At 40.7% G+C, this 24,850-nt stretch overlaps 1 protein-coding gene and 1 long non-coding RNA gene across 8 annotated transcripts in view; both read right to left on the reverse strand.

The window, feature by feature from the left end:
* The window catches only part of LOC146699599 (disks large homolog 2-like), a 173,682-nt gene that overhangs the window by 88,082 nt on the left and 60,750 nt on the right, over nt 1-24,850 (reverse strand). The gene's annotated exons all lie outside the window — the stretch shown is intronic.
* LOC146699600 (uncharacterized) lies at nt 4,432-7,522 on the reverse strand. The gene is made up of 5 exons (XR_014922429.1): nt 7,330-7,522; nt 6,996-7,120; nt 6,610-6,712; nt 5,960-6,047; nt 4,432-5,111 (listed from the first exon to the last, which is right to left on the reverse strand). It is a non-coding gene; the product is annotated as an uncharacterized LOC146699600 (long non-coding RNA).

Genomic DNA, 24,850 nt, shown 5'->3' on the forward strand with positions numbered 1-24,850 from the left:
CTCTCATCCACCGTTCTCATTGCTCCACCTCAGTCTGCATCTCTTTCAATCCTCAGCTCTGCTCTTCAGGCCTGAAACAGTCTGATTCGAGCTCTGCTGGGGATTTCAGTCTTTATCTGCTCTTCATTCGTTCCCCACACTCTGGTCTCTGTGCTCAGGTCCACTATGGTTTTCTGGTCATTCTGTACAGCCAGCAGCCCACCTGGTTCTTCACCTGTCTGTAATCCACTCTGTCAGTCTCAACATTTCACCCGTGACTCAGTAACCGTAATGATAACACACGGTTGCAAATAAATGGCTTAAATTCTTCCTGAAGTCTTGCTGTGTGATGCACATGAATGTAGCTCACTACTTCAACTGTTAGTGAACAGTGTTGGTCAATTAAAAAAGTAATTAGTTACTAATTACTTCTCCAAAAAGTAATCCCGTTACTTTACAGATTACTTATTTTCAAAAGTAATTAGTTACTTTATTATTCAGTTACTTTTAAAAACATGATACACAGCCTATGTAATAAAGCAACAGAGCTTTCAGCCAATTCTATTTTTCTGCATAATCATCATATAAAATTGAATCAAATAAAAAGTCTCTTTTAAAACTTGTTTTATTAGTTTTAATCTTTTAAGATTAAGCACATTGCATTAAGCAAAAATGTAATTATGTACAGCAGTGTCTGACATGAAGAAACTCTTTAACATTTAAACCTATTTCCTGCATATTCCAGCATATAAAATAAAATCATGTTTTGTGTTTACACTCTTTCAAATAGATGAAAGTAAAACACAGCAGAAAATAAATAGAATCAAAGATTCAGCGTCACTGAGTCCTGTCACTCTAAAATCTGGGGTGGGTGGAGGTTATCCCACAGCAGTCATGTCAGTGGGGGGATCCGGGTGTTTCATGAGACACTCTCACGGTTTAGTAACGCAGCGTGCTTACGGGAAAGTAACAGTAATCTAATGACCTTTGCAATAGTAATCCCTTGCTTTAGTCGTAACTTGAAAAAAGTAAGTAATGCATTACTGCCCATCTCTGGTGCTCACAGGTGGTGCAGTTTGGAGAAATGGTGGTGTTTCCTCAGAAGAACTACCAGAGTCACAAAGGGCACGAGTCCATGTCACCACCTCGACTCGCTGCTGATTCTGATCCGAGGCGGCAGATCAACTATCCACAGTAAAGTAGAAATAGTTGTGAGTTGTAGAAACTCTTTAATGTTCTTTATAGAGGCGCATGTTGTATAAAGCATGTGCTTTACATTCACTGCGATTTGCTGTGATATGTGACACCTGATGTGAGCAGGAATGGAGAACATGAATAAAAGGAAGATGTTTTTATTGTTTGGCTAATGAAGGGTGTAAATCTTTAATATTATTTTTGCTTGGTTATTTTAGTGTTTTTCTAAACATGGAGAAAAAAGGCATAAGAAACTAATTTAACTTTCTCTCCTGCTGCAGATGTTGGCTGTGATCTCCGAGGCTGGAACTGGAGAGAGAGGAGTCATCATCCAGCGTCAAAGAAAACATCCAGGTAAAGGGACGTGGATCACTATTTTAGCCTTAAATTATCGTACTTTTAAATACAAAAACATTTTAAAGGACAACATTTACCATCCAACTCTGACCGTAACACAAAATAATGATCGCCGTGAGTGTTTTCAAACTCTTCCTCAGATGGGCAGGCTATCACTGTCCAACCAGCCGACTTCAATAAAAGACTGAGACAGTCGGTGAAAGCAGCATTCAGTGAGCACCACAGGTGAGCGTGTCCCTGAGACATTCAGCATCTGATCCTTGTTGGCCTGTCTGCTCTGCTTTGGTAAGTATCCTTACCGAACTACAGTAACTGTAACGCAGTCACTATACATGCCATCCACTTTCTAACTACTGATTACTTCCTGCCAGTTATTTTAGACCCAACACTGCTTCTTCTTGTTCAAACAGCTGGACAGGAAACTACACCAGTGTACTGTTTCACCAACACGTGCCAGGCACTGTTCCTGCCATTCATGGCTTAGCCCCGCCTACCTCAGGACCTCCCCTTGTCAAGTATTGATCATGATGACAATGAGCACAACTAAGACTGTAAAAGTCCACGACCATGACTGGTTTGCTGTCTCCTGATTATTAATGAATATCAGGAGGATGATTGTTAGTAAGAAATGATGACAAAAAACACAAAGTTCACCAAACTCACAGGTTACATTCATTTTGCTTTTTCTTCTTTACCAGCCACACTCTAACTGCAATTAAGAAAACAAACTTTAGAAATCATTGACTCAGTGATTTTATCAAATATTTAATGGGTTCAGGAAGAGCCAGCTTCTGCATTACCAAGAACATGAAGTGTGAGACAAATTTATTGAGACACTCTCAGTAAGTTTGATGGGCTGCTTGTCTTTCTGTTTGTAACCACTGCCATGCGTTTATGAAGTGGCTGTTTGGTCTCTCCAATGTAGAGCTCTGGACATTCCTCGCTGCACTGTACCGCATGCACTACATTGTTGAGTTTGTGTTTGGGATGAACCAGTTTGTGTCTGAGCGTGTTGCTGGGTCTGAAGTACACTGGGATGTCGTGCTTGGAGAAAACTCCTCTGATAAACCTGCTACATAGGGGATGACAATGTTGTTGCGTTTGTCTTTCCGATCCTCCCTAGTTGGTGTCTGACCTTCTTTTCTGTGCATCTTTGCTGATTTGATGAAAGAATAATTAGGATAACCACATGTTTTAAAAGCTTCCTTTATATATGTGTGTTCCCTCTTTTCCCCTGATGGCTTCTTTCATGCCTCTTTCAAACCATCTTCTCCGGCTCTTTTAAAGGGACAGCACCTAGCCACTGGTACAGAGATGTTGAGGACACCTGGGTCAAAATCAAAACCTAAGACGTGGAATCCGTCACTGCTCACATCAACTCTGTGGATGTAACATAAAGTTGAACATAAAGTTCACCAGGGAAGACACAAAGATAACAGTTTGCTATTCCTGGACTCTGCTGTGCACAATGGGGAGAATGGAAACCTCAACAGTGAAGTTTAGCTGAAGCACACACACACAGACCAGTACCTCCTCTGTGACTCCCACCACAGCTGGACTGGCCGATGGTGATTTTTCATTTTCATGGGCCAATGGGGTTTTCTTTGGTTTTGTTTTTTGTAACGGCATGAACAATAAAAGCTGGTGGATTGGCCAGATGCTGGCAGATGTGTAAAAATAACTCAGTTGTTTGGTGGTGGCTATGGTGGAGCTTCCACAGAGGCAGCAGGTGGATGAGGGAAACGGGAGGCAGGAGGAGAGCCCCGAGGCAGCCACCAGTCCGAGTGTCAGGTGAACTGAACTTCAGGTAAGAAGTTATGACCTGCAGTCTATCTGGGTCAGATATAAACCAAGTTTAGGTGGAGTTTATTTTCGTTATGCTGACTTTTTACAGTCAGTTACAATAACATGCTAGCTAGTACAATACTGCGTGCTAGCTAGCATGACGGCGTTTCTATACAGCTGGGTGGTTCTATGATGTTACTGATGGTGAACTTTATTTATAAGGTTAGTCTGTAGAGTTTCCAACCGTCCTGTAAAAACACGGAATCGTCTCGTATCCAGAAAAAATATTACGCGTTTCGTGTTGAGATGTAAAGGAACAGTTTGTCCCGGACTTCAGCTACAATGAAAAAGACACAAAGCTGGATTTATTCTGTCGTTACGCTGCACAGCTGCCTCTTCTCCTCTCATTCTCTCCCCCTTCCTCTCCTGTTTCTACTTCAATCATGAAACTGATCAATGATCAGCTGATCGGCTTTTCTGATACAAGTCACTTTGCGCCAGAAAGAGGAAACCAGCGGATGTCGCGCTAAACAACAGCAGCACGTTTAAGCTTGATCAGCTGTTGTTAGAATTTATTTAATATTACTTTCTAGTATCAGCTGATGTTTGCTGGAGCCACAGCTGTAAAGCTGCTGGTCATGATATCGGTTTGTATATGTGGTGAGAGGGAAACATGCAGATGAAACCAGGAGACGTCCTTACTGAATCATCAGAGCTGAACAGGTGATGGAGAAACAGGTTTACCTTTTAGGTGACATGGATGAGTTGAAGTTATGAACTGTTTCTGAGAGACAAATAACACCAGGATCCTTTTCTAAGTAGCTGACAGCTGGTAACTGTGCAGGGGCGGGTCTAGCAAAGCTTTTTTGTCCCAGTCCAGCCCTGACTCCATCACCCTCTGGAACACCAACTTGAAGTAATCAGGACCCTACAACACCGGGCAGAACATGTTCCCTCTAAGCCTGAAGGGACAAAGAGATATTTACTTTCTGCTGACCATCAGCTCAGATTCACCATCACCGTCTCTAACTCTCTAAATATGAACACATTTGAAAAATAAAGTTATGTTTACAAACATTCATATCTCAGAAATAAGCACAGCTGTTCATGTTTGCTATTACAGTTTTATTTGTCAGAGAATTATGAACTTTACATCGTGCATTGAGTTTAATAGGTCTGTCTCATGGCTGCACTATGAGAGCTGGAATAAACAATTAAAGTTGAGCAAACTTCAGCTAAATCTTGAAACAGTAGATACAGGTAGAAATGAGATCAGATTAATCTTTGGTCAAAAGCAGATACCTCCTGAGTTCAGTCCATCACATTAAAAAAGAAACGATATCATGCTTTTTACATACACTTCCAAATAATAGTCAAGCAGCTCAGTCTCACAAATAGGTAACTAAGATGTCTCTAATGCAGACGTGCACAGTGTAGTGCAAGCATTACAAGATCAGAAATGAAAACGTAACATTCATGTAAAACTACAGGCTCAGGATTTTAAAGAAAGGCTCTGAAAACAAAACTTTTTAAAACAGTATCTTTGCTGCGATCATCAAAATACAAAACAGACGTGAACAATTTTCAGTAACAAACCCTAACATTCACTAATATTACACATATCCAAACAACAAGGCATATGTCAAAGTTTTTGAAGTGAAGAAACATGTTGCTTTAAAAAGCACATGCAGTGTGTGGCCACGATCGTCACACTGTGGACCATGAACGCCACTTCTTTGAAGCGTTCTTCTTCTTGGAATCAAAATGGAAGCAGAAACATCACGATTCTCTTTGATCTACCAAAAGGAAAAAGCAGAACATCGGAGCTGAAACCAGTCGGGTGAAATAATTAGGATAACAATAATTCAGTGCATTGTCTCCGGTAGTCTTACGATTGTTGGTATCTGCTCAGTACAACTAACACTCGGTGTCAGGGAACTCCTGTGTGGAAACGAGTGGTTTTTATGTTTTTATGTACGTATTTAACTTCCATCCATTTAACTTAGGAGGAAGAAATGTCAGTTTGGTGCAGGCTGGTTAGTTTAGACTCTGGGTGCATTTGGTGCCCTGTTGTCTGTAACTCAATGAGTTGGTTCACTTTGTGGCTGGGCTGCATGTGCGGTTATATCATGTCGGCTTGGGCTGGAGTACCTGTTCCCTGTTAGGTGTTTAGCTGAACATGAGTAGAGCTTCTAGCTTGGAAGCACATCTGTGCACATAGTCATACTGTCACTGGTTAGTGTAAATGGCTCAATGTGACATAGGAACCTTTTAATTAATTTCCATAACCCGACTTGTATGTCAAAGAATATCAAACCTGGAAAAGCTGTTTATGGTCAGAATGATTAAAAACTGTAAAGAGCTTTTCTCTTTGCGTGGAGCGTCCAACACTGTGACTCTTCCTTGTAGAAGCCGTCACTCCAAAGGTCTTATGATAATAATGTTTTATGATTTACTAAGTTACTGGATGAACATGAAAAGTACGTCCATTGTTGCAAATGACCATGGGCGTGACCAGAATAACATCCAACTAGACGCTCAAAAGACGTCCTTAAATGTCCTGTAAGTGACAGAACAGATGAACGAACAGGTAATCGCTTACTTGAGATGAAACCTGCCCAGCTACTTTGAAAACAGCTTCTACCTGCTCCTCCTGTAACTGGATGGCTTCTCAGGGCTAAGCCGTCCTGCAGTCCAGCAGCCTTTATGGTTCTGCTGTGATTCACCAGGAACTGTTAGAAAGACACAAACACACAAACATTAACATGTTCCACAGTCTTCCAGTTTGATCACTTTGATTGTCTCATCCTGTGGACAACGACGTACACGGATGCAGGTTTATTGTTAACTTTTGGAGGTTTATTTATTGAACAAATCCAGCTCCACTGTGATGCTGAGCTGGATACGCACTTAAGAAAACGTGTGAATAAATAGACAACAAACTGCATTTAACCAAACAGACTGGACCCGTTATTGTTAACTGAATGCAAGACTTTAACAGTCTCTTCAATGTAAGAATGCAGGTCCATCAGCATGAGACAAACCTGATGACACACTTCATATGTAGCACATTTACATTTATATCACACACGTCTGCTTTCCTGTTTGTATACAGGCTGCCAGGTTATCACAGGGCCAACACAATACATGTGACACAAAATCCACTGAAGTGTTTGATATTTTAATCATAATGATGATTATTATTTAAAATATCACTATAAAGTTTATTTATAAATATATTTAGATTTGTTTCTGTAACCTAGCATATAAAGCTGAGCTGTTTCAGCTTCTGACCTCTGACCTCAGTGTGTCCTCACTGCAGCTTCCTCCTGGAAACACTTCTCCTTCTTGTCTTCCCCCAGTGTTGTTTCCCTGCCGTTAATATCATTCACTGTACCTGAGGAACAACAGAGGACAAACACTCACTTTAAGAAGTACATTCATACAGAGGTGATCTATGGAAACGCACTACTCCACACTTTGGTAGAGAAATCAGTTTCTGTGAAACATTTCTGTAAATGGTGTGGACTTCTTCAGGAGACTCAGCCAATCCCACTCTGATAACTGAAACTTCTGTGGATGAAGAAACTGCCAGACACCGTCCTGGAAATGTTTAAGAAATACAAGATCGCTATATAAATGACGATCATGTTAAAATCACATTAACAGTTGTTGCTCACCTTTGTTTCTGATTTTAAAAAGTTGTATCCCGTCAGCTCTCATGGCTCAGAAAATGCTTTTTTTGGTTTCCAATCCAGTTCTGTTTGAAAGTATTAAGGATACTTTAAAAGTGCTCCTCTGAAATCTGTGTTAAACAACAAGAAACATAAATTAGTAACAAAAACACAGTGCAGAAGGTAAGTACAGGCATTACACACCATCATCGGGCCTAATGCTCCTAAATCTGCAACTTCAAATCTCTGTGAGCTCTTCAACGTGTCTTCAAAGGGAAAAGTCCAAAACTTAAAATTTGATTATAAAAGGTTCAACACAGACACACAGACAGAGAGGTACCTTTTAATGTTTACTGGTAACCTGAGTCACTGATCATCTACAGCAGGGGTGTCGAACTCCAGGCCTCGAGGGCCCGTGTCCTGCAAGTTTTAGATCTCACCCTGGATCAGCACACCTGAAACAAATGATTAGCTCATTACCAGGCGTCTGGAGAACTTCAAGACATGTTGAGGAGGTAATTTAGACATTTAAATCAGCTGTGATGGATCAAGGACGCATCTAAAACCTGCAGGACACCGGCCCTCGAGGCCTGGAGTTCGACACCTGTGATCTACAGTATTACAGAGTCTGGCAGTCTTTGCTTGATGTAAACCAGGGGTGCTCAATCCCAGTCCTCAAGAGCTACTGTCCTGCAGCTTTTAGATGCATCCCTACTCCAACACAGCTGAATCAAATGTTTGATTACCTCTTCAGCATGCCATCAAGTTTGGAAAAGGCCTGATAACAAGCCATTCATTTGATTCAGCTGTGTCGGAACAAGGATGCATCTAAAAGCTGCAGGACAGTAGCTCTCGAGGACTGGGATTGAGCACCCCTGATGTAAACGTTACTGTAAGTTTCCAGCTGCCTCTCAGGTGTGACAGGTGTGCCAGCAGGAAAGAGTAATAATAACCTGCATCCTGAGGTTTGTCGTGCAGGATTAAAGGAGCCAGGCTTTGTTCACACAGCTGGGATTGTGTTTTACACTGACCCTGGGTCAGTATCATACAGTTTAAACGAAGCACTGAAACTTGCACATATTTATTACAGATGCATTGAAGCTAATCGAGATATTTGCTGTGAATCTGTTTTCTGGTAACTTTATTAACCAGTAACATTTCTGTCTAATCACTGTTTAAACAGTAACCGCTTTATTACACTATAAGCTAACCTTTACACCATAACTTTAAGCTAGCGCCATAAAGACAGTCAAACGTAATAATATTTACAAATGCATCTCAAAGCTGTTATATGTGTATTACTAACACAACCACATTAACATTATTGACACTCGCTGACTTTTAATAGTCATTCTATAAATGCTGTCCGTTTAAACGTCTTACCTGTAAACACTGCTGTATCACAGGATTCCAGCCAGAGTGGATTCTGGAGTCTTCCACGCTCCTGTTAGTGATCCTCCATCTGGATGGATGATAACAACCTTCTGAACAATCTAGCAGGTGGAGATGGCCCCTGCTGGCCCATATCTATGGTGCTGATTTCTGCTTATAACGCCCACTGAATGGCCTGATGACATCTGAGGCCGGTGTCCCCAGTGCCTAGTGTTCGTTCCCAGTCTAGGTTTTGGTTATAAAGGTTTCCTTGTTGCCTTTCACATTCTGTTTTCATCTTAGTTCTGTACCACGGACATCAGCCTTAATAAATGCATTGTTGGTTATTAATATTCACCTGCCTGTGAGTCTGCGTTTGGGCCTTTCCCTCTACAAACATGATCTAGGTCTCGCTGATCGTAGTTGAAACCATATCACAGAACTAAGCTAGATGATGCTGATTCATTTAATTCACAAAACACCATTTAAATGCCATCACTGCCTTTGAAGATGTTTGCAGACACACAGGGACAAATTATTAGTTTAAGGTTACTGACTGAAGCAATAGATTTTCAACACAGAATTTCTGCATTCACTTGTTTTCTTCAGAAAGAAACTTTACATGTATCTGAACACAATAACAGATTACTATTTTTTAATGACCTGATTCAGTATTATTAGCTGGTCTCTATATTGAGCCATAACATAAATCACTGCTTTGCAATGACGTGCTTTAACTTTGTAATGCTCAAAGTAAAACTAAGGGTTATATTCTAGTTTACACAAAGTTTAAAAACTTAAGCAAGGGTTTCAACTGTCACTTGAAAGCATTATACCAATAGCCAGAGGTGTGGACTCGAGTCACATGACTTGGACTCGAGTCACATGACTTGGACTCGAGTCATTAATTTTATGACTTTAGACTTGACTTGAAAAAATGTTCTAAGACTTGTGACTTGACTTGGACTTTTACACCAATGACTTGGGACTTGAATTGGACTTGAACCGGTTTACTTGAAAAGACTTGATATTTTACCCCAAATATAAAATTTAACATGCATATTATATAGAGATTGAAAATGTGACGTCATTCACGGGTAGAACCGCAAAGGATTCTGGGAACTCGTGGCAAGCGGTACTAGCGCATGCAGGCTTTCAATTAAAATCAGTTATACAGCGATAAAAAGAAACACAAAAATGTCAAGAAGCCGTTGTATTATTAACTGCAATAGCCGGTCGCATGACAGCCACGGGAAGCCGACGGGTAAAGAGATCGGTTGTTATCGGATTACGTCGTTGAAGAGAAATTGTTCGAGCCATGTTTCCGAAGTAACAAAGAGGCGACGGATGGCCTGGATTGCAGCCATTCAAAGATCAAATATAATGTCCCAGAACACTCCAGCTCACAGGTTAGTCTGCTCCAAGCATTTACACGAAGGTCAGTCTGCTGTTGTAGTTAATACGTCATTTTCATAACATAATTGGTGATATAGGTTACAAGCAAGTCTGGCGCTGAACAGAAATTGTCGCGCTATGCTCCTTTGTTTATTGTGCATAAATAGTGAATTGTCCTGACACAATATTGCGTTTCGCTTCTGTTATTATGGTACATTGACAAAAACATATACTTTTATTCACAGGATAAAACAGGTTTTTTGTATCACTAATTGCCCAGTACGATTACAGCATACAGTATTATTGTCACTGCTACATTTCTGTGATGCTACCAGAAATTATTTCCACTACTAATTAATTACCGTTGAGCTCAAAGGTCCTATTAATAAACGGATAACGAATGTGTATTTATGACGACGATTTGTGAGACTGGTAAACTTATGATACGTACGATGGTCTTTACTTTCTACACGGTGCATTTCATGGTCCTGCACCCATCCGTCAGTAAACTGTACCTGGGCTTGTTGCAGTGACCTGAAGTTACTAAACTTCACGAGTGTGTGCACTCACTCCAAGAACCGTATGATTATAAATATGCATATAAATATGCTAAGATGAGATAGCTGACTTCATCTAACTAGCAAATGTTGTCCAGGCTACGTTGGTGATACAGTTTTTTTTAATGTGTATGATATTTTTGTCATGCGATTTTAAAGCCGGTCCTACAACCGCATCCAAGAATAACATGCAGCTTATCTCAGAACTGTCGGTGAAAATTATTCTTGGAGCTAGGTTTAATTGAGCTGCATTTTAAAGAGGTGCAATTTCACAATTTGTGTATATTTTCTAAGTTCACTATTTTGTCATGTGTTGAGAAAAACACAGATTTAAAAATTACATGGTCTAATATTTACATTTAGCATAACTGCAACATTATTTTTTCGTTTGTTTTTTTTAAAGACTCGAAAGGACTTGAAATTCAAAGTTTCAGACTTGTGACTTGACTCGGACTTTTACACCAGTGACTTGAGACTCGACTCTGACTTTCCTGACATTACTTGAGACTTGAGGATAAAGACTTGAGACTTACTTGAGACTTGCAAAACAATGACTTGGTCCCACCTCTGCCAATAGCAAATGAAATTAGTTTAGACTTGAGAAAAACATTTGCTGATGCTCAAAAAGCAGGAAATGGCTATGCAAAGATACTGTGGTGTTTCCTATAGTCAAGAACTGGAGTGAAAATTATCATCATGAAAAGAGAGACACATAGTACAAAACAACAGTGCAGAGAAAGAGCTTTGAAAGATTTCAAAGACTCTGGAAAGAAAACTAGTATGCAATATGTCTAAGGACCACAGAACACCCGCCAGCAACCCTGCACAGGAATGGACTGCAAGGCTGGAGAGCAAAATAAGCACCACTTCTGCAGAAGAGACACCTTCAAGCCAGACTGAAGTTTGCTAACAGCAACCTAGAAAAGGATTATGCATACTGGAAGCACGTCCTTTGGTCCGATGAGACAAAACTAGAGCTCTTCGGCCGTGTAGACAAGACATTTGGACAATTGTGGGGAAAATCTGAGGATTTGAGCACCTTGTTGTTCCAACATTACTGCACACGAGTCCTCACCTCATCCTGGTATTACACCTTTGGGATGAATTCGAGTGGAGACTGTGAGCCTGGCCTTTCCGTTCAGTGCCTCACAAATGAACTTTTAAACAAATGGTCAAAAATTCCTATAAACACACTTTCAAATCAAATCAAAATTTATTTATATAGCACATATTAAAAACAACAAAGTTGGCCATAGTGCTTCACAGTCAGTAAACGCATGAGACAATTAAAACAAAACAATAAAGACAGGACAGGAATCAATAGGTGACAACACAACAAGCCAACTCGTAAGAATCAAAAGCCAAAGTAAAAAGATAGATTTTAAGACGTGATTTAAAAGACTGGATAGACTCGGCGGCACGAATATGAACCGGCGAGGTTATTCCAGAGTCTGGGTGCTACGCTTGCGAAGGCCCGGTCACCTCCTAGGTTGTGCTAGGAGCATCTGATTGGACGAATTAAGTGCTCTATTGGGATTGTACAAGTGGAGGAGTTGGGAAAGATAGCTGGGCGCTAAATTATTTAGAATTTTAAAAGTGAACAAAACTAAAGTTTGTGGAAAGCCTTCCCAGCACAGTTGAAGCTGTAGTAGCAGCAAAGTGTGGACTAAGATCATATTCAACTCTATGGATTAAGTATGATTAAGGGATGTCACTGAAGTTCATATGCGTGTGAAGGCAGATGAGCAAATATTGTTAGCAATATTGTGTACATCACAAAAATGTTTGAGTATGGGCTAGTTAAAATATGAAGACTTTTCATATTCATATAAATATGAAAAAAGTCCCTTGTTTGAGCACACACTAATATAAAAACAATCAGTGAGTGAGTGATATAGAGAGACCAACCTGCGCTCTCTTGCCACATACGTAGAACAGTGTTCGTAGCGTCAGACAGAAACACATTGACTGTCAGTGGTGGACCTGCCAATTCTGGTATTCTATGGCAAATCCTAGTTCGACTGAACTGTGCCAAATAGTGAGTACAGAGCCCACTAGAGCCCACTAGAGCCCACTAGTGGCCCTGCAGGCCACTCTCATGAATTCTGTTTCTGATTGTTTGGTCAGAGACATTCACACCAGTGATCATTGTGTAGGGTTGTGACAGTGCTCATCCTGATGGGTTTGAAGACCTTCTATGGTAGTTGGTGGTATAACGTAATGTATTAAACAATATATTAAGCTTATATTGCGCAACAAGCTCACTATCAAAATGGCTTCTATGTCACCTTTTTAATATAAAATCTGCAAAGTTTCATGCTAATGTTCTTTCTTACATTGAAAATACGTGGCAGACGTTGATGGCTTACAATAGCCAGTCATGTTTGATACTTGTCTTTCAAATGTGTGTACTCATAGTTAATGATTTTCTCCTCAATGACATTTTCCCTAAAAACAAGCTGTGTTGTGAAAACTGCTGTTAACTGTTGCAAGGTGAAGGTTTTGGATAAATGCCATTGTTTATGATTAAAATGAGAGTAAAATCAGGATACATCTGTTGTAAAACTACAGATTTTTAAAAGCATTTTTCATATTTTGCTGCTAGTCTTCTAATTTCACTGAGGTCTTGCAGCACTGAGTGAGTGATCAAAGCTTACACTAAGCCTGGTTAGCAGGTTGCGTTAGCCAAGGCTGAAGGTGGTAGTGATTACAAGAGAGATTTGTGCTGTTAGGCATGACTGTGGCCACCAAAGTAAAACAGTCATGGAGCATCAGCACATGAACAGTGTTAAAAAGAAAACGTGACTTGCAAATAATAATAATTATTATTATTTTTAACCAAAGCCACCTTTAAAAACCCTCAAGGTCACCTTAAATTTGTACTACTACATTATTAGGTTACTGGACACTAACATGCACCCGTCACACAAGACGTATATAACAAGACCTGTGTAACTGAAACACCAGTTAGCCTCCCTCAAAGTGGGCGTCATCCCTACATCACTACCTCTATCAAACACACACACACACACACACACACACACACACACACACACACACACACACACACACACACACACACGCACACACGCTTAGTCATGATCTCAGACCACAGTAGCATGCAAAAACCATGGGAGTGCTGTAGGAACATAAAGGAAGCTGAGTGTTATCTTTAAAATAACAATGTCAGATGGAACATAAGTAGCAGCATCACTGATTTGAAGAAACAAATCTGATTGTCTCATTTTGTTTTGGTAAATTTAAAATACAAAAGAAAAAGTAGAACAGCTTTCACTTGATGTGAAGCTCCATGGAAGCTCGTGAGCAAGCAGGCGGGACTGAAGGGGAAGAATTGGTGAGTGAAAGTGCAAACAGAAGGTCTGCTGGCTGAGTGATTTGCACACTTAATGGAAAACTAAAGAGACACAGGATGGGACTAATACTGTGGGTACAGAAGGATGTGGGAATGTGATACGAAGAATCTTTGACATGCTGTATAACGCAATAATGTAAGTAACGTGTGTGTTACTTTACTCGAGTTGTAACTTTTAGACTGGAAAAAACTGGCCACGAATGAATTGAACAGATTCTCCCCAACGTAAGCAGAAATCACACAGCAAAGATTGAATAAGTGTTGCAAACGTTAGTATGTGTATATGTAAGTAAGAAGAAAATGTAGAGTTTTAACAAGCTGAAAAAGCAATGACAGGTCACAGCTGCCACCTGTGCTACCTGCCAGTGTTGAGGAACAGGTTACATGCAACACAGACACATAATTCAATTACAGAAGTAGTACAGGTCAGCTCATGTAATGTGTTTTTTCTATAATTAAATTACCAAGGCAGCATATGTCCGTTCAATAACAATTCAGAATATTACAAGTAAGAAATTGGGACATAAATGGTGGCGCTGTCACTTGGTGTTCGCTCACTCTGTGGTAGAGTATCACTTCCTGTTCCTGCTCAAACACAGTGGTGTTTCTGAGTAGCTTATTTGCTTAGCAATTTAATTAACAACTTTTAAATACATTCTTCTTTCATAGTATAATCTTCACGTGCTTCCTCCGAAGCACACTTTCTGTGTACTCACTACCTAATTTATAGCCAAAGTATTCACTCACTGTCTCTGTACTGTCTCGCTAGCTTAGCTTAGCTTAGCTCGTAGCCGACTCATTAGCACCATGGCTACTTCACCTGTCCCTCCTGCACTTTCTTGCTCATTGTGTCAGATGTTGAGTTACTCCTCGGCCTCCTTTAGCAGTAATGATATCTGTAACAAATGTAGCATATTTGCAGCTCTGGAGGCCAGGATTACTGAATTGGAGACTCGGCTTCGCACCCTTCATTCACCCGTAGCTAGCCAGGCCCCTGTAGCTGGTGCAGCCGAAGATAGCGTAGGCCCCGCTAGCTGTTCCCCGGCAGATCCCAAGCAGCTGGGGAAAGAGGGCGGCTGGGTCACGGTGAGGAGGATGCATAGTCCTAAACAGAAGCCCCAGGTACACCACCAACCCGTTCATGTGTCTAACCGTTTTTCCCCACTCGGCGACACACCCGCCGGGGGTCAAACTCTGGTAATTGGCGATTCTGTTCTCAGACATGTGAAGCTAGAGACACCAGCAACCATAGTCAATTGTCTTCCAGGGGCCAGAGCAGGCGACATTGAAGGAAATTTAAAACTGCTGGCTAAGGGTAAACGTAAATTCAGTAAAATCATAATTCACGTCGGCAGTAATGACACCCGGTTACGCCAATCGGAGGTCACTAAAATCAATATTGAATCGGTGTGCAACTTTGCCAAAACAATGTCGGACTCTGTAGTTTTCTCTGGTCCCCTCCCCAATCAGACCAGGAGCGACATGTTTAGCCGCATGTTCTCCTTAAATTGCTGGCTGTCTGAGTGGTGTCCCAGAAACGATGTGGGCTTCATAGATAATTGGCAAACCTTCTGGAGGAAACCTGGTCTTGTTAGGAGAGACGGCATCCATCCCACTTTGGATGGAGCAGCTCTCATTTCTAGAAATATGGACAAATTTATTAAACCCCCCAAAATATGACTATCCAGAGTTGGGACCAGGAAGCAGAGTTGCAGTCTTACACGCCTCTCTGCAGCTTCTCTCCTCCTGCTACCCCCCCAAAAACCCATCTCCATAGAGACTGTGTCAGCTTCCAAAAAGACAAAAAACAAACTAAAAACCAGCAACAAACAACTTAAACATAAACAATTACAAAGAAAGAACAATACAGTATCCACATCTGAACCAAAGAGTAAAACAGTGAAATGTGGATTATTAAATATTAGGTCTCTCTCCTCCAAGTCTCTGTTAGTACATGACTTAATAATTGATCAACAAATTGATTTACTCTGCCGTACAGAAACCTGGTTGCAGCAGGATGATTATGTTAGTTTAAATGAATCAACACCCCCGAGTCATTCTAACTACCAGAAATCTCGAAGCACAGGCCGAGGGGGAGGTGTGGCAGCAATTTTTCACACCAGCCTATTAATTAATGAAAGACCCAGACAGACTTTTAATTCATTTGAAAGCCTGATGCTTAGCCTCATCTACCCCAGCTGTAAACTCAGAAACCAGTCTTACTTGTTATCATCTATGGTCCACCTGGGCCTTACACAGAGTTTCTGTCTGATTTCTCAGACTTTTCATCTGATTGAGTTCTCAGCTCAGATAAAATAATTATTGTGGGTGATTTTAACATCCATGTAGATGCTAAAAATGACAGCCTCAACATGGCATTTAATCTGTTATTAGACTCAATTGGCTTCTCTCAAAATGTAAAAGAACCCACCCACCACTTTAATCACACTCTAGATCTTGTTTTAACATATGGCATAGAAACTGAACATTTAACAGTGTTTCCTGAAAACCCTCTGCTGTCTGATCATTTCCTGATAACATTTGCTTTTACAATAATTGATTACACAGCGGTGAAGAGTAGACTTTATCAAAGTAGATGTCTTTCTGAAAGCGCTGTAACTAAGTTTAAGAATATAATCCACCCACTGTTATCATCTCCAATGCCCTGTACCAACACAGAGCAGAGCAGCTATCTGAACGCTACCCCAACAGAGGTCGATTATCTTGTTAATAATTTCACCTCCTCACTACGTACGACTCTGGATACTGTAGCTCCTGTGAAAACTAAGGCCTCAAATCAGAAGTACCTGACTCCGTGGTATAATTCTCAAACACGTACCCGAAAGCAGATGACTCGTAATCTGGAGAGGAAATGGCGTGTCACAAATCTAGAGGATCATCATTTAGCCTGGAGAAATAGTTTGCTGCTTTATAAGAAAGCCCTCCGCAAAGCCAGAACATCGTACTATTCATCACTGATTGAAGTAAATAAGAACAACCCCAGGTTTCTCTTCAGCACTGTAGCCAGGCTGACAAACAGTCAGAGCTCTGTTGAGCCAACAATCCCTTTAACGTTAACTAGTAATGACTTCATGAACTTCTTCACAAATAAAATTTTTATCATTAGAGAAAAAATGACCAGTAATCATCCCACAGATGTAATATTATCTACAGCTACTCTTAGTACCATTGATGTTAAGTTAGACTCTTTTTCTCTAATTGATCTTTCTGAGTTAACTTCAATAATTACTTCCTCCAAACCATCAACCTGTCTTTTAGACCCCATTCCTACAAAACTGCTCAAAGAAGTCCTGCCATTAATTAATTCTTCCATCTTAAATATGATCAACCTATCTCTAATAATCAGCTATGTACCACAGGCCTTCAAGCTGGCTGTAGTTAAACCTTTACTCAAAAAGCATCTCTAGACCCAGCAGTCTTAGCTAATTATAGGCCAATCTCCAACCTTCCTTTCATATCAAAAATCCTTGAAAGAGTAGTTGTCAAACAGCTAACAGATCATCTGCAGAGGAATGGCTTATTTGAAGAGTTTCAGTCAGGTTTCAGAGCTCATCACAGCACAGAAACAGCTTTAGTGAAGGTTACAAATGATCTTCTTATGGCCTCTGACAGTGGACTCATCTCTGTGCTTGTCCTGCTAGACCTTAGTGCAGCGTTGGATACTGTCGACCATAATATCCTATTAGAGCGATTAGAACATGCTGTAGGTATTACAGGTACTGTGCTGCAGTGGTTTGTATCATATCTATCTAATAGACTCCAGTTTGTGCATGTAAATGGAGAGTCCTCTTCACACACTGAGGTTAATTATGGAGTTCCACAGGGTTCAGTGCTAGGACCAATTCTGTTTACATTATACATGCTTCCCTTAGGCAGCATCATTAGAAGACATAGCATACATTTACACTGCTATGCTGATGACACCCAGCTCTATCTGTCCATGAAGCCAGATGACACACACCAATTAGTTAAACTGCAGGAATGTCTTAAAGACATAAAGACCTGGATGGCCGCTAACTTTCTGCTTCTTAATTCAGATCAAACTGAGGTTATTGTACTCGGCCCTGAAAATCTTAGAAATATGGTACCTAACCAGATTCTTACTCTGGATCAGTGTTGGTCAAGTTACTTGAAAAAAGTAATCAGTAACTAATTACTGATTACTCCCCCAAAAAAGTAATCCCGTTACTTTACTGATTACTTATTTTCAAAAGTAATTAATTACTTAGTTACTTAGTTACTTAGTTACTTTTTAAAAACACGATTTACAACCTGAAGAGGTGATAAAGTGATAGATCTTTCAGCCCAATTCTACTTTTTCTACATAATCCATCATACAAAATGTAATCAAATGGAAAAGTCTCTTTTTTTAACTTGTTTTATCAGTTTTAATCTTTTAACTTTATGCATCAAGCAAAACATTTAATTGCAACATTCTCTGACTTGAATAAATTAGTTTAACATTTAAACCTATTTTCTACACATTCCAGCACATAAAATAAAATATTTTTTGTGTTTTCACTCACTCTTTCAAACAGATGCAAGTAAAACACAGCAGAAAATAAATACAATCAAAGACTCAGCGGTCCTTTTGCTCTATTTTCACCTGTAAAGCAGGAGCAGGGTAGGCGGAGGGTTACCCTGGTGCAGGTGTGCTGCGGTCAGTTGAAGAATCCGCGCGAGTGTCTCTGTGAGTTTCCCATCACGTCGTAGCTACTCGGTGCTTGCTCAGAAGTTTAGGGGTTTTTTTCGCTGTAAAAAGAAGTTTTCTTCCCACGCACGATGGACGCTAATGTTTTTGTCACTTTTTATGGAATCAAACTCAAAGTAAGGTCAGTACTTCCACACTTTAAACGCTGCACGCTCATACTCTCTCCCGCACTCGATATATTATCCATTGTTGATCTGCACACAGCTGCTGTCACCAACGTCGCACTTGCTTACGTCACTGTCATGAGACATTCTCGCAAAAAAATCACGGTTTTAGTAACGCAGTAACGCAGCGTTCCTACGGGAAAGTAACGGTAATCTAATTACTGATTTTGCAATAGTAATCCCTTACTTTACAAGTAACGCGTTACTGCCCATCTCTGCTCTGGATGGCATTACCTTGGCCTCCAGTAACGTGGTGAGGAACCTTGGAGTCATTTTTGACCAGGACATGTCCTTCAACGCACATATTAAACAAATATGTAAGACTGCTTTCTTCCATTTGCGCAACATCTCTAAAATTAGAAATATCCTGTCTCAGAGTGACGCTGAAAAACTAGTTCATGCATTTATTACTTCCAGGCTGGACGACTGTAATTCATTATTATCAGGATGTCCTAAAAAATCCCTGAAAAGCCTTCAGTTAATCCAAAATGCTGCAGCAAGAGTCCTGACAGGGACTAGAAAGAGAGAGCAGATTTCTCCTGTTTTGGCTTCCTGTTAAATCCAGAATTCAAAATCCTGCTCCTCACATACAAGGTCTTAAATAATCAGGCCCCATCTTATCTTAATGACCTTGTAGTACCATATCACCCTATTAGAGCGCTTCACTCTCGCTCTGCAGGCCTACTTGTTGTTCCTAGAGTATTTAAAAGTAGAATGGGAGGGAGAGCCTTCAGTTTTCAGGCCCCTCTTCTGTGGAACCAGCTTCCAGTTTGGATTCGGGAGACAGACACTATCTCTACTTTAAAGATTAGGCTTCAAACTTTCCTTTTTGCTAAAGCATATAGTTAGGGCTGGACCAGGTGACCCTGAATCCTCCCTTAGTTATGCTGCAATAGATGTAGGCTGCCGGGGGATTCCCATGATGCATTGAGTTTTTCCTTTCCAGTCACCTTTCTCACTCACTATGTATTAACAGACCTCTCTGCATTGAATCATATCTGTTATTAACCTCTGTCTCTCTTCCACAGCATGTCTTTATCCTGTCTTCCTTCTCTCACCCCAACCGGTCGCAGCAGATGGCCCCGCCCCTCCCTGAGCCTGGTTCTGCCAGAGGTTTCTTCCTGTTAAAAGGGAGTTTTTCCTTCCCACTGTCGCCAAAGTGCTTGCTCATAGGGGGTCATATGATTGTTGGGTTTTTCTCTGTATCTATGAAGCGCCTTGAGGTGACTTTTGTTGTGATTTGGCGCTATATAAATAAAATTGAATTGAATTGAACTGTTGTAAGAGTACAAAACTGTCTGACAGCAGACATCCAGAGTTCTGTGAGGAAAAAAGGGAAAGACGTTAAAAAGCTTTCAGATGCAACTGTTGCGTTTGGTCGCACAGTGAACTGTAATGTTCAAGCCCAAAGAGACTCGATTTCTCTTTCTCGGACAATAAAAAAAAGAAAAACTGCAGATTAAGTTATTAAACTGCAGTAAATAAGTTAAAATAAACTATTTTGCTAAACGTATTTGCTTGTCAGCCTTCATGTGCATATGAACTTATGACATTTTAAAGTCTTTCCACAACATTTAGGAATGTGTTTGTGGGAATTTTTGGCCTTTGTTCCAGAAGTGCATTTGTGAGTTCAAGCACTGACATTGGGTGAGATCGTGCTGCAGTCTCCACTCTTTTTTATCCTAAAGGTGTTCTACAGGTGTGAGGTCAGTACTTCGTGCAGGCCAGTCAATTTCTTCCACACCAAACTCGCGCATCCATATCTTTAAGGGCCTTGGTTTGTGAACTGGTGCGTGGACATGGTGGAACGTTTTGGAAGGTGCCATGCCCAAATAATGAAATTGTCCCAAATGGCTTGGTTATGCTGAAGCATCAGGAGTTCCTTTCACTGGAACGAAGCAGCTGAGCCAAAATCTTGAAAATAAATCCCACATCATGATCCCCCCTTCACCAATCTTTATACTTCAGTACAGTCAGACAAGTAGAGTTGTACTGGCAACCACCAAACCCAAGCCTCGTCCATCGGATTGCCAGACAAATAAGCAGGTAGAAGTCATAATGGTAGAAGTCATGAGTTTTTCAACAGATGTATGAGAACTTGATAACTTTCCTGGGTGAACTCCTTACATCAAAGGGAAAGTCTATAAATGATAAACATAAACCAAAAAAAGGAAGTTGAACAGTTTATGATTTATGGAGAAAAATTGTTGTTTTTTTCGTTCTTAGCTTTCAATTCAGAGTTACAATCTTTATACTAGCGACATGCCTACTGTTTTAAGGCAACAGTGAAGTATGTGGGAGATGCACCAGTCTGCATGTTGCATATATTTTTGGCGCCAGCCTCCCTGTTACCATAGGAACTGTCTATCGATTCAGCTGTTTAAGTGAACTGACAACCAATCAGATCTGCAGCCATTACATATTTATTTATTTCTTCCTTAGAGTGAGAAGTTGAGCTGAGGGAGAAGAATGAGACAAAGAGTGGCTTCCATGAAGTACAGAAGAAACATGTGGCTGAATGAGCTACAATGAAACTGATCCGAAATTCAGTCAGGAGGTAATTATGCTGTAACCTCAGCTCCAGGCCAAACTTCTGGATTTGAGCCAGTGAATCTCTCCTAATTGTGCTGCCAATTCACTGTATTCTTTAGAATCTGAACAAAAGATTAAAAGGATTTAAGCCACCAACCTTCCAATTAGTAGATGACCTGCTTTACCTGCTGGTAGGTCAGAAGACAATGAATCAAACACCTGACTCGCAAGCAGTTCCATGGCCACGTGACGCAATTTCATTCAATTCATCAAGTATTGAAATTTCAAGATGAACTTCTCAGATTACAATGTAAGAGATGAAGCAAATCAACAGACTGAAAATTCAATATGAATATATACACTTTTTGGCCAAAAGTGTCCATTCAACCTTCCAAATCACTGAATTCTTCCAATCACTTCCATGGCCACAGGTGTATAACATCAAGCACCATAGGCATGCTGATTGCTTCCAGAAACCTTTGTGAACAAATGGGTCGCTCTCGGGAGTTCAGTAAATCCAGTAAGTCCAGTTGTGAAATTTCCTTCAATTTCAATTAAATTCAATTCAATTCAATTTTATTTATATAGCGCCAAATCACAACAAAAGTCGCCTCAAGGCGCTTCATAGATACAGAGAAAAACCCAACAATCATATGACCCCCTATGAGCAAGCACTTTGGCGACAGTGGGAAGGAAAAACTCCCTTTTAAAAGGAAGAAACCTCCGGCAGAACCAGGCTCAGGGAGGGGCGGCCATCTGCTTGCTACTAAATATTCCAAAATGAAAGCAATTTGGAATAATAACATCTAACCCAAGTGGTAAGCCACATAAAATCACTCATAAGATCAAACTTTCTTTTTCAGTGTGAGCTGACTCCATGTTGGATGAAGGCGTCACCAACTTTCTGCAGACTCAATCGCTACAGACTTCCAAACTTCACCTGGCCTTCAAATGAGTTCAAGAACAATGTATACAGAGCTTCATGGAATAGGTTTCCATGGCCAAGCAGCTGCGTTCAAGCCCCAGCTTTGTGGAAACAGTTTGGGGATGGCCTCTTCCATGTTTCAAGATAACTACACAGCAGTGCAGTAAGGTCCGTAAAGACATAGATGAGCGGGTTTGGTATGAACTTGACTGACCTCCACGGAGTCCTCAATTTAAACCAACAGAACACCTTTGGGATGATTCAGAGCGGAGACTGAGAGCCAAGCCTTCTCGTCCAAAGTCAGTGTCTGACCTCACAAATGTGCTACTGTCGGGGCGACCGTGGCTCAGGGGGTTGGGAAGCGTATCTGTAACCGGAAGGTCACCGGTTCGATCCCGGACTCTCTGTCCTCGTCGTTGTGTCCTTGGGCAAGACACTTTACTGGTGTTGGCCAGAGGGGCCGATGGTGCGATATGGCAGCCTCGCTTCTGTCAGTCTGCCCCAGGGCAGCTGCCTCCACCAGTGTGTGTATATGTGAGAGTGAATGAATAGTGGCATTGTAAAGCGCTTTGGGTGCCTTGAAAAGCGCTATATAAATCCAATCCATTATTACTGGAAATGGTCAAATATTCCCATGAATATATTCCTAAACCTTATGGAAAGCCTTCCCAAAAGAGATGAAGATCTTACGGCTCAGACCATTCTCATTCCCGACACGTAACATACCAACGATTTGTCACATCCCGAGGCGTCCAATAGGAACGCAAAAGGTACCCTTCCGCGTCCCTATGATACGCGCCGGATTGTGGATGGAATCCAATAGAATGACGCTCCCGGCGGTAACACGCGTTCCAACTGTGTATTCCAGCCCCAACCCTAACATTAATCCTAATGACAGTAAAACGAAATGTACATGTGTAGATTTATTCCAAACAGTTCTCATGTTTCCTGACATTTCTGAATGCGTAACATAGAGATGTGTTGGGAGGCTGAAAGCATAACATACCGACAATGTGTCACATGGCGTAATTTGTTACACTTTGGGATGAGAACGTGTATGGCTGCAAAGGGTGGGCTGACATTGTATTAACCCCCTACAGATTAAGAATGGGATGTCAGTCAAGTTCATATAAGTGTTCAATTCAATTTGATCTATATAGCGCCAAATCACAACAACAGTTGGTTTAAGGCACAACTGTTGAAGGTGTTCTTTAAGGACATGGTCACTACAGCCATTTCCATCTTATCGGCAAACTATACAAACATCTGTCCATTTCTCTTCTTAACACCATACTTATCACTTGATCCATAACCTCACCTCTGTTTCCTTCCTGTCCATCAAAGTGTGCGCTAATCACACTCTCTCCCTTGGGGACATTCTCTCCAACTTACTTCAAAATTTCTCTTTATCTCCTGACATCCAACATGTGGGACATACTCACCGACAGCATTAAACATCCCCTAGGCATCAATATTCCTCCAAGAAATGACTCCTAAAATTTATGTTCCTATCTATGCCATGATACAATGGTCTGAATCCACCTCCAATACTCCTGGCCTTGCTTCCCTTCTACTTGGGTTTACACATAATACACTTGCCTTCCTTCTTTCCAGCATATCAGCCAACAGTTCCTTCACCAATCAGAATCTGACATTTAGTGCCCCTACATTCATCTCCACACCTTTTCTTCTCTTTCACTGCTTCCTGACATGCCTTCGCCCTTCCCTCTGCCTTTGTTTCAGCCAACTATAGTTCAATAAGGAGAGATCATTAGAATAAAATGAACATGATTTATTGATGTACAGAATTTTTATGGTTTTCTGAAGTACTCCTGAGCCCACGCGGTAATATCCTTTACAGAATGATGTTTTAAAATGCAGTGCTGCCTGAGGTATCGAAGGTCATGGGCATCCAGTGTTGGTATTCGGCCTTCCCGCTTTCATGCAGCGATTTCTGCAGATGCTCAGAGTCTTTTGATGATATTATGGACAGTATATGATGAAACGCATGGATTCCTTGCAATTGTACGTTGAGAAACATTGTTCTTAAACTGCTGGACTATTTGCCTACGCAGTTGTTCACAAAGTGGTCATCCCATCCTTGCTTGTGAACACCTGAGCCTTTTAGGGATAGTACCTTTATACCGAATCATGACAAACACCTGTTTACAATTAACCTGTTCACCTGCAGAATGTTGAAAACAGGTGTGTTTTGAACATTCCTCAACTTTCCCAGTCTTTTGCTGTCTCTGTCCCAGCTTTCTTGGAACGTGTTGCAGACATCAAATTCAAAATGAGTGACGATTTGCAAAACAACAACAAAATTTATCAGTTTGAACATTAGATGTCTTGTGTTTGTGGTGTATTCATTTGAATATACGTTGAAAAAGATTGTATTCGGTTTTTATTTATGTTTTACACAACGCCCCAACTTCTTTGGAATTTGGATTATACATGTATACTGTATACCCAGTGTTGGGCAAGTTACTTTGAAAAAGTAATTAGTAATAGTAAATAGTTACTTCTTCAAAAAAGTATCTCTGAGTTAGTAACAGAGTTATTATAAAAGTAACTAAATTCTAGGAAAAGTAACTACTGCGTTACTTTAAAAAATGTTCAACCCTCTGTGGTCGAGGGTGTTTTTGACTACTTGTCATTTCACCTTTAAAAACGATTTATCCTGCCTTGTTTTGTTTGGTGCCGTTCTTTTCAGCACAACCTCACACGTCTGAATTTACAGTTATTTTTTCATTTGACATACTGTATCAGCAGAGCTGATCTGAAACCAGACACAAAATATAAAATCCGAGTA

The sequence above is a fragment of the Copadichromis virginalis genome, linkage group LG10, assembly GCF_057382275.1.
Source record: "Copadichromis virginalis isolate Kocher_CV1m ecotype Utaka linkage group LG10, C_Virginalis_male_GT1.1, whole genome shotgun sequence".
In the NCBI taxonomy this organism is placed as follows: Eukaryota; Metazoa; Chordata; class Actinopteri; order Cichliformes; family Cichlidae; genus Copadichromis; species Copadichromis virginalis.